This window comes from Coffea arabica, chromosome 11e, assembly GCF_036785885.1.
Source record: "Coffea arabica cultivar ET-39 chromosome 11e, Coffea Arabica ET-39 HiFi, whole genome shotgun sequence".
NCBI lineage: Eukaryota > Viridiplantae > Streptophyta > Magnoliopsida > Gentianales > Rubiaceae > Coffea > Coffea arabica.
In genome coordinates, this window is record NC_092331.1 from 41140308 (window position 1) to 41156474 (window position 16167).

Consider the following 16167-nt stretch of genomic DNA (forward strand, 5'->3'; position numbering starts at 1 on the left):
AAAATAATTTAATAAACATAAAAATAATTTTATCTAACTAAACTAAGTTATTCTTTTTTTCAAAGGCATTAATTACTTAATCCTAAACGAATTTATTTAATTTGTGTGAAGTTGAAATTATTATACTTGGACAAATAATATATTATATTATTTTTCACTTTTGTATTGTTTTAATTTATTTTATATTTTGCTTGGGATAAAACACTTTTACGGTGTTTAATTTATTTTAGATTTGATTTGGAATCATTTATTTAAATTTTTATTACTTGATTATGTAATTAGTTTTGTGAGAAATTGATTTTATTAGAAATTACAGTGATAAATTAATAAATTAAAATTAAGTTTCGGGTCATTTCGGGTCGACCCGCCGCCCCGTAAACCTGAAATTTTCGGGTTCGGGTCAGCATACCTGACCCGTCACGGGTTGGCGGGTCGGGGTTCGGGTCAACAGATTTTCTGGCGGGTCTGTTGACCCGAACCCGACCCGCCAACCTGATTTGGACCCGAATTGCCACCCCTAACTGCAAGCGTGAAGGATTGATTTCATGATAATTTAGAGTTGCGGGATGAGGGAAAAAAACAGGGTGCAAATCAATAACAAAAAAAAATATAAAGTAAATAAATAAAAGGATAAGAGGAAAATGCTTGAATTGACGCTTAAAATGAATTTCGGTCTAGAAAAGCCACACTGCTTCGCAGGACGGGGTAGTTTAAAAGAATAAAGCGAAAGGAACATGGCGGGTGCGATCATACCAGCATTAATGCACTGGATCCCATCAGAACTCCGAAGTTAAGCGTGCTTGGGCGAGAGTAGTACTAGGATGGGTGACCCCCTGGGAAGTCCTCGTGTTGCACCCCTCTCTTTTTTGTTTCGAAATCCAAATTTCCTATTCGTTCTTTATCCTGTAGTAATTTAGCTCCGTCGGAACGATTGCTTAATATTTTGCTTCTTGTCGAAGCGTGAAGGAGGATCTGAAGGCGCGAGACAAATCAGGAACGGTACGGCTCGATCAAAGCCCGGATCGTCGCTCAAATTTGTCGGCGCAAATGTATCACCGCAACTAGGGGTGGCAATTTTCGACACGACCTGAAAACACGACACGAACCTAACACGAAATTAATGGGTTTGGGTTGAGGTTTCGGGAATTCGGGTTGGACCCGATGAACCCGAAAAGAAAACCGGTCGATTTCGGGTCAACCCGTGGTGACCTGATATGACCCGATATGACCCGTTTACGAATTAAAAATAATTTAATAAACATAAAAATAATTTATCTAACTAAACTAAGTTATTCTTTTTTTCAAAGGCATTAATTACTTAATCCTAAACGAATTTATTTAATTTGTGTGAAGTTGAAATTATTATACTTGGACAAATAATATATTATATTATTTTTCACTTTTGTATTGTTTTAATTTATTTTATATTTTGCTTGGGATAAAACACTTTTACGGTGTTTAATTTATTTTAGATTTGATTTGGAATCATTTATTTAAATTTTTATTACTTGATTATGTAATTAGTTTTGTGAGAAATTGATTTTATTAGAAATTACAGTGATAAATTAATAAATTAAAATTAAGTTTCGGGTCATTTCGGGTCGACCCGCCGCCCCGTAAACCTGAAATTTTCGGGTTCGGGTCAGCATACCTGACCCGTCACGGGTTGGCGGGTCGGGGTTCGGGTCAACAGATTTTCTGGCGGGTCTGTTGACCCGAACCCGACCCGCCAACCTGATTTGGACCCGAATTGCCACCCCTAACTGCAAGCGTGAAGGATTGATTTCATGATAATTTAGAGTTGCGGGATGAGGGAAAAAAACAGGGTGCAAATCAATAACAAAAAAAAATATAAAGTAAATAAATAAAAGGATAAGAGGAAAATGCTTGAATTGACGCTTAAAATGAATTTCGGTCTAGAAAAGCCACACTGCTTCGCAGGACGGGGTAGTTTAAAAGAATAAAGCGAAAGGAACATGGCGGGTGCGATCATACCAGCACTAATGCACCGGATCCCATCAGAACTCCGAAGTTAAGCGTGCTTGGGCGAGAGTAGTACTAGGATGGGTGACCCCCTGGGAAGTCCTCGTGTTGCACCCCTCTCTTTTTTGTTTCGAAATCCAAATTTCCTATTCGTTCTTTATCCTGTAGTAATTTAGCTCCGTCGGAACGATTGCTTAATAGTTTGCTTCTTGTCGAAGCGTGAAGGAGGATCTGAAGGCGCGAGACAAATCAGGAACGGTACGGCTCGATCAAAGCCCGGATCGTCGCTCAAATTTGTCGGCGCAAATGTATCACCGCAACTAGGGGTGGCAATTTTCGACACGACCTGAAAACACGACACGAACCTAACACGAAATTAATGGGTTTGGGTTGAGGTTTCGGGAATTCGGGTCAGAATCGGGTTGGACCCGATGAACCCGAAAAGAAAACCGGTCGATTTCGGGTCAACCCGTGGTGACCTGATATGACCCGTTTACGAATTAAAAATAATTTAATAAACATAAAAATAATTTTATCTAACTAAACTAAGTTATTCTTTTTTTCAAAGGCATTAATTACTTAATCCTAAACGAATTTATTTAATTTGTGTGAAGTTGAAATTATTATACTTGGACAAATAATATATTATATTATTTTTCACTTTTGTATTGTTTTAATTTATTTTATATTTTGCTTGGGATAAAACACTTTTACGGTGTTTAATTTATTTTAGATTTGATTTGGAATCATTTATTTAAATTTTTATTACTTGATTATGTAATTAGTTTTGTGAGAAATTGATTTTATTAGAAATTACAGTGATAAATTAATAAATTAAAATTAAGTTTCGGGTCATTTCGGGTCGACCCGCCGCCCCGTAAACCTGAAATTTTCGGGTTCGGGTCAGCATACCTGACCCGTCACGGGTTGGCGGGTCGGGGTTCGGGTCAACAGATTTTCTGGCGGGTCTGTTGACCCGAACCCGACCCGCCAACCTGATTTGGACCCGAATTGCCACCCCTAACTGCAAGCGTGAAGGATTGATTTCATGATAATTTAGAGTTGCGGGATGAGGGAAAAAAACAGGGTGCAAATCAATAACAAAAAAAAATATAAAGTAAATAAATAAAAGGATAAGAGGAAAATGCTTGAATTGACGCTTAAAATGAATTTCGGTCTAGAAAAGCCACACTGCTTCGCAGGACGGGGTAGTTTAAAAGAATAAAGCGAAAGGAACATGGCGGGTGCGATCATACCAGCACTAATGCACCGGATCCCATCAGAATTCCGAAGTTAAGCGTGCTTGGGCGAGAGTAGTACTAGGATGGGTGACCCCCTGGGAAGTCCTCGTGTTGCACCCCTCTCTTTTTTGTTTCGAAATCCAAATTTCCTATTCGTTCTTTATCCCGTAGTAATTTAGCTCCGTCGGAACGATTGCTTAATATTTTGCTTCTTGTTGAAGCGTGAAGGAGGATCTGAAGGCGCGAGACAAATCAGGAACGGTACGGCTCGATCAAAGCCCGGATCGTCGCTCAAATTTGTCGGCGCAAATGTATCACCTCAACTAGGGGTGGCAATTTTCGACACGACCTGAAAACACGACACGAACCTAACACGAAATTAATAGGTTTGGGTTGAGGTTTCGGGAATTCGGGTTGGACCCGATGAACCCGAAAAGAAAACCGGTCGATTTCGGGTCAACCCGTGGTGACCTGATATGACCCGTTTACGAATTAAAAATAATTTAATAAACATAAAAATAATTTTATCTAACTAAACTAAGTTATTCTTTTTTTCAAAGGCATTAATTACTTAATCCTAAACGAATTTATTTAATTTGTGTGAAGTTGAAATTATTATACTTGGACAAATAATATATTATATTATTTTTCACTTTTGTATTGTTTTAATTTATTTTATATTTTGCTTGGGATAAAACACTTTTACGGTGTTTAATTTATTTTAGATTTGATTTGGAATCATTTATTTAAATTTTTATTACTTGATTATGTAATTAGTTTTGTGAGAAATTGATTTTATTAGAAATTACAGTGATAAAGTAATAAATTAAAATTAAGTTTCGGGTCATTTCGGGTCGACCCGCCGCCCCGTAAACCTGAAATTTTCGGGTTCGGGTCAGCATACCTGACCCGTCACGGGTTGGCGGGTCGGGGTTCGGGTCAACAGATTTTCTGGCGGGTCTGTTGACCCGAACCCGACCCGCCAACCTGATTTGGACCCGAATTGCCACCCCTAACTGCAAGCGTGAAGGATTGATTTCATGATAATTTAGAGTTGCGGGATGAGGGAAAAAAACAGGGTGCAAATCAATAACAAAAAAAAATATAAAGTAAATAAATAAAAGGATAAGAGGAAAATGCTTGAATTGACGCTTAAAATGAATTTCGGACTAGAAAAGCAACACTGCTTCGCAGGACGGGGTAGTTTAAAAGAATAAAGCGAAAGGAACATGGCGGGTGCGATCATACCAGCATTAATGCACCGGATCCCATCAGAACTCCGAAGTTAAGCGTGCTTGGTCGAGAGTAGTACTAGGATGGGTGACCCCCTGGGAAGTCCTCGTGTTGCACCCTTTTCTTTTTTGTTTCGAAATCCAAATTTCCTATTCGTTCTTTATCCTGTAGTAATTTAGCTCCGTCGGAACGATTGCTTAATATTTTGCTTCTTGTCGAAGCGTGAAAGAGGATCTGAAGGCGCGAGACAAATCAGGAACGGTACGGCTCGATCAAAGCCCGGATCGTCGCTCAAATTTGTCGGCGCAAATGTATCACCGCAACTAGGGGTGGCAATTTTCGACACGACCTGAAAACACGACACGAACCTAACACGAAATTAATGGGTTTGGGTTGAGGTTTCGGGAATTCGGGTCAGAATCGGGTTGGACCCGATGAACCCGAAAAGAAAACCGGTCGATTTCGGGTCAACCCGTGGTGACCTGATATGACCCGTTTACGAATTAAAAATAATTTAATAAACATAAAAATAATTTTATCTAACTAAACTAAGTTATTCTTTTTTTCAAAGGCATTAATTACTTAATCCTAAACGAATTTATTTAATTTGTGTGAAGTTGAAATTATTATACTTGGACAAATAATATATTATATTATTTTTCACTTTTGTATTGTTTTAATTTATTTTATATTTTGCTTGGGATAAAACACTTTTACGGTGTTTAATTTATTTTAGATTTGATTTGGAATCATTTATTTAAATTTTTATTACTTGATTATGTAATTAGTTTTGTGAGAAATTGATTTTATTAGAAATTACAGTGATAAATTAATAAATTAAAATTAAGTTTCGGGTCATTTCGGGTCGACCCGCCGCCCCGTAAACCTGAAATTTTCGGGTTCGGGTCAGCATACCTGACCCGTCACGGGTTGGCGGGTCGGGGTTCGGGTCAACAGATTTTCTGGCGGGTCTGTTGACCCGAACCCGACCCGCCAACCTGATTTGGACCCGAATTGCCACCCCTAACTGCAAGCGTGAAGGATTGATTTCATGATAATTTAGAGTTGCGGGATGAGGGAAAAAAACAGGGTGCAAATCAATAACAAAAAAAAATATAAAGTAAATAAATAAAAGGATAAGAGGAAAATGCTTGAATTGACGCTTAAAATGAATTTCGGTCTAGAAAAGCCACACTGCTTCGCAGGACGGGGTAGTTTAAAAGAATAAAGCGAAAGGAACATGGCGGGTGCGATCATACCAGCATTAATGCACTGGATCCCATCAGAACTCCGAAGTTAAGCGTGCTTGGGCGAGAGTAGTACTAGGATGGGTGACCCCCTGGGAAGTCCTCGTGTTGCACCCCTTTCTTTTTTGTTTCGAAATCCAAATTTCCTATTCGTTCTTTATCCTGTAGTAATTTAGCTCCGTCGGAACGATTGCTTAATATTTTGCTTCTTGTCGAAGCGTGAAGGAGGATCTGAAGGCGCGAGACAAATCAGGAACGGTACGGCTCGATCAAAGCCCGGATCGTCGCTCAAATTTGTCGGCGCAAATGTATCACCGCAACTAGGGGTGGCAATTTTCGACACGACCTGAAAACACGACACGAACCTAACACGAAATTAATGGGTTTGGGTTGAGGTTTCGGGAATTCGGGTTGGACCCGATGAACCCGAAAAGAAAACCGGTCGATTTCGGGTCAACCCGTGGTGACCTGATATGACCCGATATGACCCGTTTACGAATTAAAAATAATTTAATAAACATAAAAATAATTTATCTAACTAAACTAAGTTATTCTTTTTTTCAAAGGCATTAATTACTTAATCCTAAACGAATTTATTTAATTTGTGTGAAGTTGAAATTATTATACTTGGACAAATAATATATTATATTATTTTTCACTTTTGTATTGTTTTAATTTATTTTATATTTTGCTTGGGATAAAACACTTTTACGGTGTTTAATTTATTTTAGATTTGATTTGGAACCATTTATTTAAATTTTTATTACTTGATTATGTAATTAGTTTTGTGAGAAATTGATTTTATTAGAAATTACAGTGATAAATTAATAAATTAAAATTAAGTTTCGGGTCATTTCGGGTCGACCCGCCGCCCCGTAAACCTGAAATTTTCGGGTTCGGGTCAGCATACCTGACCCGTCACGGGTTGGCGGGTCGGGGTTCGGGTCAACAGATTTTCTGGCGGGTCTGTTGACCCGAACCCGACCCGCCAACCTGATTTGGACCCGAATTGCCACCCCTAACTGCAAGCGTGAAGGATTGATTTCATGATAATTTAGAGTTGCGGGATGAGGGAAAAAAACAGGGTGCAAATCAATAACAAAAAAAAATATAAAGTAAATAAATAAAAGGATAAGAGGAAAATGCTTGAATTGACGCTTAAAATGAATTTCGGTCTAGAAAAGCCACACTGCTTCGCAGGACGGGGTAGTTTAAAAGAATAAAGCGAAAGGAACATGGCGGGTGCGATCATACCAGCACTAATGCACCGGATCCCATCAGAACTCCGAAGTTAAGCGTGCTTGGGCGAGAGTAGTACTAGGATGGGTGACCCCCTGGGAAGTCCTCGTGTTGCACCCCTCTCTTTTTTGTTTCGAAATCCAAATTTCCTATTCGTTCTTTATCCTGTAGTAATTTAGCTCCGTCGGAACGATTGCTTAATAGTTTGCTTCTTGTCGAAGCGTGAAGGAGGATCTGAAGGCGCGAGACAAATCAGGAACGGTACGGCTCGATCAAAGCCCGGATCGTCGCTCAAATTTGTCGGCGCAAATGTATCACCGCAACTAGGGGTGGCAATTTTCGACACGACCTGAAAACACGACACGAACCTAACACGAAATTAATGGGTTTGGGTTGAGGTTTCGGGAATTCGGGTCAGAATCGGGTTGGACCCGATGAACCCGAAAAGAAAACCGGTCGATTTCGGGTCAACCCGTGGTGACCTGATATGACCCGTTTACGAATTAAAAATAATTTAATAAACATAAAAATAATTTTATCTAACTAAACTAAGTTATTCTTTTTTTCAAAGGCATTAATTACTTAATCCTAAACGAATTTATTTAATTTGTGTGAAGTTGAAATTATTATACTTGGACAAATAATATATTATATTATTTTTCACTTTTGTATTGTTTTAATTTATTTTATATTTTGCTTGGGATAAAACACTTTTACGGTGTTTAATTTATTTTAGATTTGATTTGGAATCATTTATTTAAATTTTTATTACTTGATTATGTAATTAGTTTTGTGAGAAATTGATTTTATTAGAAATTACAGTGATAAATTAATAAATTAAAATTAAGTTTCGGGTCATTTCGGGTCGACCCGCCGCCCCGTAAACCTGAAATTTTCGGGTTCGGGTCAGCATACCTGACCCGTCACGGGTTGGCGGGTCGGGGTTCGGGTCAACAGATTTTCTGGCGGGTCTGTTGACCCGAACCCGACCCGCCAACCTGATTTGGACCCGAATTGCCACCCCTAACTGCAAGCGTGAAGGATTGATTTCATGATAATTTAGAGTTGCGGGATGAGGGAAAAAAACAGGGTGCAAATCAATAACAAAAAAAAATATAAAGTAAATAAATAAAAGGATAAGAGGAAAATGCTTGAATTGACGCTTAAAATGAATTTCGGTCTAGAAAAGCCACACTGCTTCGCAGGACGGGGTAGTTTAAAAGAATAAAGCGAAAGGAACATGGCGGGTGCGATCATACCAGCACTAATGCACCGGATCCCATCAGAACTCCGAAGTTAAGCGTGCTTGGGCGAGAGTAGTACTAGGATGGGTGACCCCCTGGGAAGTCCTCGTGTTGCACCCCTCTCTTTTTTGTTTCGAAATCCAAATTTCCTATTCGTTCTTTATCCTGTAGTAATTTAGCTCCGTCGGAACGATTGCTTAATATTTTGCTTCTTGTCGAAGCGTGAAGGAGGATCTGAAGGCGCGAGACAAATCAGGAACGGTACGGCTCGATCAAAGCCCGGATCGTCGCTCAAATTTGTCGGCGCAAATGTATCACCGCAACTAGGGGTGGCAATTTTCGACACGACCTGAAAACACGACACGAACCTAACACGAAATTAATGGGTTTGGGTTGAGGTTTCGGGAATTCGGGTTGGACCCGATGAACCCGAAAAGAAAACCGGTCGATTTCGGGTCAACCCGTGGTGACCTGATATGACCCGATATGACCCGTTTACGAATTAAAAATAATTTAATAAACATAAAAATAATTTATCTAACTAAACTAAGTTATTCTTTTTTTCAAAGGCATTAATTACTTAATCCTAAACGAATTTATTTAATTTGTGTGAAGTTGAAATTATTATACTTGGACAAATAATATATTATATTATTTTTCACTTTTGTATTGTTTTAATTTATTTTATATTTTGCTTGGGATAAAACACTTTTACGGTGTTTAATTTATTTTAGATTTGATTTGGAATCATTTATTTAAATTTTTATTACTTGATTATGTAATTAGTTTTGTGAGAAATTGATTTTATTAGAAATTACAGTGATAAATTAATAAATTAAAATTAAGTTTCGGGTCATTTCGGGTCGACCCGCCGCCCCGTAAACCTGAAATTTTCGGGTTCGGGTCAGCATACCTGACCCGTCACGGGTTGGCGGGTCGGGGTTCGGGTCAACAGATTTTCTGGCGGGTCTGTTGACCCGAACCCGACCCGCCAACCTGATTTGGACCCGAATTGCCACCCCTAACTGCAAGCGTGAAGGATTGATTTCATGATAATTTAGAGTTGCGGGATGAGGGAAAAAAACAGGGTGCAAATCAATAACAAAAAAAAATATAAAGTAAATAAATAAAAGGATAAGAGGAAAATGCTTGAATTGACGCTTAAAATGAATTTCGGTCTAGAAAAGCCACACTGCTTCGCAGGACGGGGTAGTTTAAAAGAATAAAGCGAAAGGAACATGGCGGGTGCGATCATACCAGCACTAATGCACCGGATCCCATCAGAACTCCGAAGTTAAGCGTGCTTGGGCGAGAGTAGTACTAGGATGGGTGACCCCCTGGGAAGTCCTCGTGTTGCACCCCTCTCTTTTTTGTTTCGAAATCCAAATTTCCTATTCGTTCTTTATCCTGTAGTAATTTAGCTCCGTCGGAACGATTGCTTAATATTTTGCTTCTTGTCGAAGCGTGAAGGAGGATCTGAAGGCGCGAGACAAATCAGGAACGGTACGGCTCGATCAAAGCCCGGATCGTCGCTCAAATTTGTCGGCGCAAATGTATCACCGCAACTAGGGGTGGCAATTTTCGACACGACCTGAAAACACGACACGAACCTAACACGAAATTAATGGGTTTGGGTTGAGGTTTCGGGAATTCGGGTTGGACCCAATGAACCCGAAAAGAAAACCGGTCGATTTCGGGTCAACCCGTGGTGACCTGATATGACCCAATATGACCCGTTTACGAATTAAAAATAATTTAATAAACATAAAAATAATTTTATCTAACTAAACTAAGTTATTCTTTTTTTCAAAGGCATTAATTACTTAATCCTAAACGAATTTATTTAATTTGTGTGAAGTTGAAATTATTATACTTGGACAAATAATATATTATATTATTTTTCACTTTTGTATTGTTTTAATTTATTTTATATTTTGCTTGGGATAAAACACTTTTACGGTGTTTAATTTATTTTAGATTTGATTTGGAATCATTTATTTAAATTTTTATTACTTGATTATGTAATTAGTTTTGTGAGAAATTGATTTTATCAGAAATTACAGTGATAAATTAATAAATTAAAATTAAGTTTCGGGTCATTTCGGGTCGACCCGCCGCCCCGTAAACCTGAAATTTTCGGGTTCGGGTCAGCATACCTGACCCGTCACGGGTTGGCGGGTCGGGGTTCGGGTCAACAGATTTTCTGGCGGGTCTGTTGACCCGAACCCGACCCGCCAACCTGATTTGGACCCGAATTGCCACCCCTAACTGCAAGCGTGAAGGATTGATTTCATGATAATTTAGAGTTGCGGGATGAGGGAAAAAAACAGGGTGCAAATCAATAACAAAAAAAAATATAAAGTAAATAAATAAAAGGATAAGAGGAAAATGCTTGAATTGACGCTTAAAATGAATTTCGGTCTAGAAAAGCCACACTGCTTCGCAGGACGGGGTAGTTTAAAAGAATAAAGCGAAAGGAACATGGCGGGTGCGATCATACCAGCACTAATGCACCGGATCCCATCAGAACTCCGAAGTTAAGCGTGCTTGGGCGAGAGTAGTACTAGGATGGGTGACCCCCTGGGAAGTCCTCGTGTTGCACCCCTCTCTTTTTTGTTTCGAAATCCAAATTTCCTATTCGTTCTTTATCCTGTAGTAATTTAGCTCCGTCGGAACGATTGCTTAATATTTTGCTTCTTGTCGAAGCGTGAAGGAGGATCTGAAGGCGCGAGACAAATCAGGAACGGTACGGCTCGATCAAAGCCCGGATCGTCGCTCAAATTTGTCGGCGCAAATGTATCACCGCAACTAGGGGTGGCAATTTTCGACACGACCTGAAAACACGACACGAACCTAACACGAAATTAATGGGTTTGGGTTGAGGTTTCGGGAATTCGGGTCAGAATCGGGTTGGACCCGATGAACCCGAAAAGAAAACCGGTCGATTTCGGGTCAACCCGTGGTGACCTGATATGACCCGTTTACGAATTAAAAATAATTTAATAAACATAAAAATAATTTTATCTAACTAAACTAAGTTATTCTTTTTTTCAAAGGCATTAATTACTTAATCCTAAACGAATTTATTTAATTTGTGTGAAGTTGAAATTATTATACTTGGACAAATAATATATTATATTATTTTTCACTTTTGTATTGTTTTAATTTATTTTATATTTTGCTTGGGATAAAACACTTTTACGGTGTTTAATTTATTTTAGATTTGATTTGGAATCATTTATTTAAATTTTTATTACTTGATTATGTAATTAGTTTTGTGAGAAATTGATTTTATTAGAAATTACAGTGATAAATTAATAAATTAAAATTAAGTTTCGGGTCATTTCGGGTCGACCCGCCGCCCCGTAAACCTGAAATTTTCGGGTTCGGGTCAGCATACCTGACCCGTCACGGGTTGGCGGGTCGGGGTTCGGGTCAACAGATTTTCTGGCGGGTCTGTTGACCCGAACCCGACCCGCCAACCTGATTTGGACCCGAATTGCCACCCCTAACTGCAAGCGTGAAGGATTGATTTCATGATAATTTAGAGTTGCGGGATGAGGGAAAAAAACAGGGTGCAAATCAATAACAAAAAAAAATATAAAGTAAATAAATAAAAGGATAAGAGGAAAATGCTTGAATTGACGCTTAAAATGAATTTCGGTCTAGAAAAGCCACACTGCTTCGCAGGACGGGGTAGTTTAAAAGAATAAAGCGAAAGGAACATGGCGGGTGCGATCATACCAGCATTAATGCACTGGATCCCATCAGAACTCCGAAGTTAAGCGTGCTTGGGCGAGAGTAGTACTAGGATGGGTGACCCCCTGGGAAGTCCTCGTGTTGCACCCCTTTCTTTTTTGTTTCGAAATCCAAATTTCCTATTCGTTCTTTATCCTGTAGTAATTTAGCTCCGTCGGAACGATTGCTTAATATTTTGCTTCTTGTCGAAGCGTGAAGGAGGATCTGAAGGCGCGAGACAAATCAGGAACGGTACGGCTCGATCAAAGCCCGGATCGTCGCTCAAATTTGTCGGCGCAAATGTATCACCGCAACTAGGGGTGGCAATTTTCGACACGACCTGAAAACACGACACGAAACTAACACGAAATTAATGGGTTTGGGTTGAGGTTTCGGGAATTCGGGTTGGACCCGATGAACCCGAAAAGAAAACCGGTCGATTTCGGGTCAACCCGTGGTGACCTGATATGACCCGATATGACCCGTTTACGAATTAAAAATAATTTAATAAACATAAAAATAATTTATCTAACTAAACTAAGTTATTCTTTTTTTCAAAGGCATTAATTACTTAATCCTAAACGAATTTATTTAATTTGTGTGAAGTTGAAATTATTATACTTGGACAAATAATATATTATATTATTTTTCACTTTTGTATTGTTTTAATTTATTTTATATTTTGCTTGGGATAAAACACTTTTACGGTGTTTAATTTATTTTAGATTTGATTTGGAATCATTTATTTAAATTTTTATTACTTGATTATGTAATTAGTTTTGTGAGAAATTGATTTTATTAGAAATTACAGTGATAAATTAATAAATTAAAATTAAGTTTCGGGTCATTTCGGGTCGACCCGCCGCCCCGTAAACCTGAAATTTTCGGGTTCGGGTCAGCATACCTGACCCGTCACGGGTTGGCGGGTCGGGGTTCGGGTCAACAGATTTTCTGGCGGGTCTGTTGACCCGAACCCGACCCGCCAACCTGATTTGGACCCGAATTGCCACCCCTAACTGCAAGCGTGAAGGATTGATTTCATGATAATTTAGAGTTGCGGGATGAGGGAAAAAAACAGGGTGCAAATCAATAACAAAAAAAAATATAAAGTAAATAAATAAAAGGATAAGAGGAAAATGCTTGAATTGACGCTTAAAATGAATTTCGGTCTAGAAAAGCCACACTGCTTCGCAGGACGGGGTAGTTTAAAAGAATAAAGCGAAAGGAACATGGCGGGTGCGATCATACCAGCACTAATGCACCGGATCCCATCAGAACTCCGAAGTTAAGCGTGCTTGGGCGAGAGTAGTACTAGGATGGGTGACCCCCTGGGAAGTCCTCGTGTTGCACCCCTCTCTTTTTTGTTTCGAAATCCAAATTTCCTATTCGTTCTTTATCCTGTAGTAATTTAGCTCCGTCGGAACGATTGCTTAATAGTTTGCTTCTTGTCGAAGCGTGAAGGAGGATCTGAAGGCGCGAGACAAATCAGGAACGGTACGGCTCGATCAAAGCCCGGATCGTCGCTCAAATTTGTCGGCGCAAATGTATCACCGCAACTAGGGGTGGCAATTTTCGACACGACCTGAAAACACGACACGAACCTAACACGAAATTAATGGGTTTGGGTTGAGGTTTCGGGAATTCGGGTCAGAATCGGGTTGGACCCGATGAACCCGAAAAGAAAACCGGTCGATTTCGGGTCAACCCGTGGTGACCTGATATGACCCGTTTACGAATTAAAAATAATTTAATAAACATAAAAATAATTTTATCTAACTAAACTAAGTTATTCTTTTTTTCAAAGGCATTAATTACTTAATCCTAAACGAATTTATTTAATTTGTGTGAAGTTGAAATTATTATACTTGGACAAATAATATATTATATTATTTTTCACTTTTGTATTGTTTTAATTTATTTTATATTTTGCTTGGGATAAAACACTTTTACGGTGTTTAATTTATTTTAGATTTGATTTGGAATCATTTATTTAAATTTTTATTACTTGATTATGTAATTAGTTTTGTGAGAAATTGATTTTATTAGAAATTACAGTGATAAATTAATAAATTAAAATTAAGTTTCGGGTCATTTCGGGTCGACCCGCCGCCCCGTAAACCTGAAATTTTCGGGTTCGGGTCAGCATACCTGACCCGTCACGGGTTGGCGGGTCGGGGTTCGGGTCAACAGATTTTCTGGCGGGTCTGTTGACCCGAACCCGACCCGCCAACCTGATTTGGACCCGAATTGCCACCCCTAACTGCAAGCGTGAAGGATTGATTTCATGATAATTTAGAGTTGCGGGATGAGGGAAAAAAACAGGGTGCAAATCAATAACAAAAAAAAATATAAAGTAAATAAATAAAAGGATAAGAGGAAAATGCTTGAATTGACGCTTAAAATGAATTTCGGTCTAGAAAAGCCACACTGCTTCGCAGGACGGGGTAGTTTAAAAGAATAACGCGAAAGGAACATGGCGGGTGCGATCATACCAGCACTAATGCACCGGATCCCATCAGAACTCCGAAGTTAAGCGTGCTTGGGCGAGAGTAGTACTAGGATGGGTGACCCCCTGGGAAGTCCTCGTGTTGCACCCCTCTCTTTTTTGTTTCGAAATCCAAATTTCCTATTCGTTCTTTATCCTGTAGTAATTTAGCTCCGTCGGAACGATTGCTTAATATTTTGCTTCTTGTCGAAGCGTGAAGGAGGATCTGAAGGCGCGAGACAAATCAGGAACGGTACGGCTCGATCAAAGCCCGGATCGTCGCTCAAATTTGTCGGCGCAAATGTATCACCGCAACTAGGGGTGGCAATTTTCGACACGACACGAACCTAACACGAAATTAATGGGTTTGGGTTGAGGTTTCGGGAATTCGGGTCAGAATCGGGTTGGACCCGATGAACCCGAAAAGAAAACCGGTCGATTTCGGGTCAACCCGTGGTGACCTGATATGACCCGATATGACCCGTTTACGAATTAAAAATAATTTAATAAACATAAAAATAATTTTATCTAACTAAACTAAGTTATTCTTTTTTTCAAAGGCATTAATTACTTAATCCTAAACGAATTTATTTAATTTGTGTGAAGTTGAAATTATTATACTTGGACAAATAATATATTATATTATTTTTCACTTTTGTATTGTTTTAATTTATTTTATATTTTGCTTGGGATAAAACACTTTTACGGTGTTTAATTTATTTTAGATTTGATTTGGAATCATTTATTTAAATTTTTATTACTTGATTATGTAATTAGTTTTGTGAGAAATTGATTTTATTAGAAATTACAGTGATAAATTAATAAATTAAAATTAAGTTTCGGGTCATTTCGGGTCGACCCGCCGCCCCGTAAACCTGAAATTTTCGGGTTCGGGTCAGCATACCTGACCCGTCACGGGTTGGCGGGTCGGGGTTCGGGTCAACAGATTTTCTGGCGGGTCTGTTGACCCGAACCCGACCCGCCAACCTGATTTGGACCCGAATTGCCACCCCTAACTGCAAGCGTGAAGGATTGATTTCATGATAATTTAGAGTTGCGGGATGAGGGAAAAAAACAGGGTGCAAATCAATAACAAAAAAAAATATAAAGTAAATAAATAAAAGGATAAGAGGAAAATGCTTGAATTGACGCTTAAAATGAATTTCGGTCTAGAAAAGCCACACTGCTTCGCAGGACGGGGTAGTTTAAAAGAATAAAGCGAAAGGAACATGGCGGGTGCGATCATACCAGCATTAATGCACTGGATCCCATCAGAACTCCGAAGTTAAGCGTGCTTGGGCGAGAGTAGTACTAGGATGGGTGACCCCCTGGGAAGTCCTCGTGTTGCACCCCTTTCTTTTTTGTTTCGAAATCCAAATTTCCTATTCGTTCTTTATCCTGTAGTAATTTAGCTCCGTCGGAACGATTGCTTAATATTTTGCTTCTTGTCGAAGCGTGAAGGAGGATCTGAAGGCGCGAGACAAATCAGGAACGGTACGGCTCGATCAAAGCCCGGATCGTCGCTCAAATTTGTCGGCGCAAATGTATCACCGCAACTAGGGGTGGCAATTTTCGACACGACCTGAAAACACGACACGAAACTAACACGAAATTAATGGGTTTGGGTTGAGGTTTCGGGAATTCGGGTTGGACCCGATGAACCCGAAAAGAAAACCGGTCGATTTCGGGTCAACCCGTGGTGACCTGATATGACCCGATATGACCCGTTTACGAATTAAAAATAATTTAATAAACAT

General features: G+C 39.2%; 13 non-coding genes across 13 annotated transcripts; all 13 read left to right on the forward strand.

Moving 5' to 3' along the window:
- Positions 1–739: 739 nt before the first annotated feature.
- Positions 740–858, forward strand: LOC140030909 (5S ribosomal RNA). The gene has a single exon (XR_011834828.1). It is a non-coding gene; the product is annotated as a 5S ribosomal RNA (ribosomal RNA).
- Positions 859–1981: 1123 nt separating this feature from the next.
- Positions 1982–2100, forward strand: LOC140028868 (5S ribosomal RNA). Its single transcript, XR_011832773.1, has one exon. It is a non-coding gene; the product is annotated as a 5S ribosomal RNA (ribosomal RNA).
- Positions 2101–3225: 1125 nt separating this feature from the next.
- Positions 3226–3344, forward strand: LOC140030836 (5S ribosomal RNA). Its single transcript, XR_011834755.1, has one exon. It is a non-coding gene; the product is annotated as a 5S ribosomal RNA (ribosomal RNA).
- Positions 3345–4458: 1114 nt separating this feature from the next.
- Positions 4459–4577, forward strand: LOC140031437 (5S ribosomal RNA). The gene has a single exon (XR_011835358.1). It is a non-coding gene; the product is annotated as a 5S ribosomal RNA (ribosomal RNA).
- Positions 4578–5702: 1125 nt separating this feature from the next.
- On the forward strand, positions 5703–5821 carry LOC140030910 (5S ribosomal RNA). The gene has a single exon (XR_011834829.1). It is a non-coding gene; the product is annotated as a 5S ribosomal RNA (ribosomal RNA).
- Positions 5822–6944: 1123 nt separating this feature from the next.
- On the forward strand, positions 6945–7063 carry LOC140028869 (5S ribosomal RNA). The gene has a single exon (XR_011832774.1). It is a non-coding gene; the product is annotated as a 5S ribosomal RNA (ribosomal RNA).
- A 1125-nt stretch (positions 7064–8188) lies between these two features.
- LOC140028870 (5S ribosomal RNA) lies at positions 8189–8307 on the forward strand. The gene has a single exon (XR_011832775.1). It is a non-coding gene; the product is annotated as a 5S ribosomal RNA (ribosomal RNA).
- Positions 8308–9430: 1123 nt separating this feature from the next.
- LOC140028871 (5S ribosomal RNA) lies at positions 9431–9549 on the forward strand. The gene has a single exon (XR_011832776.1). It is a non-coding gene; the product is annotated as a 5S ribosomal RNA (ribosomal RNA).
- Positions 9550–10673: 1124 nt separating this feature from the next.
- Positions 10674–10792, forward strand: LOC140028872 (5S ribosomal RNA). The gene has a single exon (XR_011832777.1). It is a non-coding gene; the product is annotated as a 5S ribosomal RNA (ribosomal RNA).
- A 1125-nt stretch (positions 10793–11917) lies between these two features.
- On the forward strand, positions 11918–12036 carry LOC140030911 (5S ribosomal RNA). Its single transcript, XR_011834830.1, has one exon. It is a non-coding gene; the product is annotated as a 5S ribosomal RNA (ribosomal RNA).
- Positions 12037–13159: 1123 nt separating this feature from the next.
- LOC140028874 (5S ribosomal RNA) lies at positions 13160–13278 on the forward strand. The gene has a single exon (XR_011832779.1). It is a non-coding gene; the product is annotated as a 5S ribosomal RNA (ribosomal RNA).
- A 1125-nt stretch (positions 13279–14403) lies between these two features.
- On the forward strand, positions 14404–14522 carry LOC140028875 (5S ribosomal RNA). The gene has a single exon (XR_011832780.1). It is a non-coding gene; the product is annotated as a 5S ribosomal RNA (ribosomal RNA).
- A 1122-nt stretch (positions 14523–15644) lies between these two features.
- Positions 15645–15763, forward strand: LOC140030912 (5S ribosomal RNA). The gene has a single exon (XR_011834831.1). It is a non-coding gene; the product is annotated as a 5S ribosomal RNA (ribosomal RNA).
- The last annotated feature ends 404 nt before the right edge of the window (positions 15764–16167 follow it).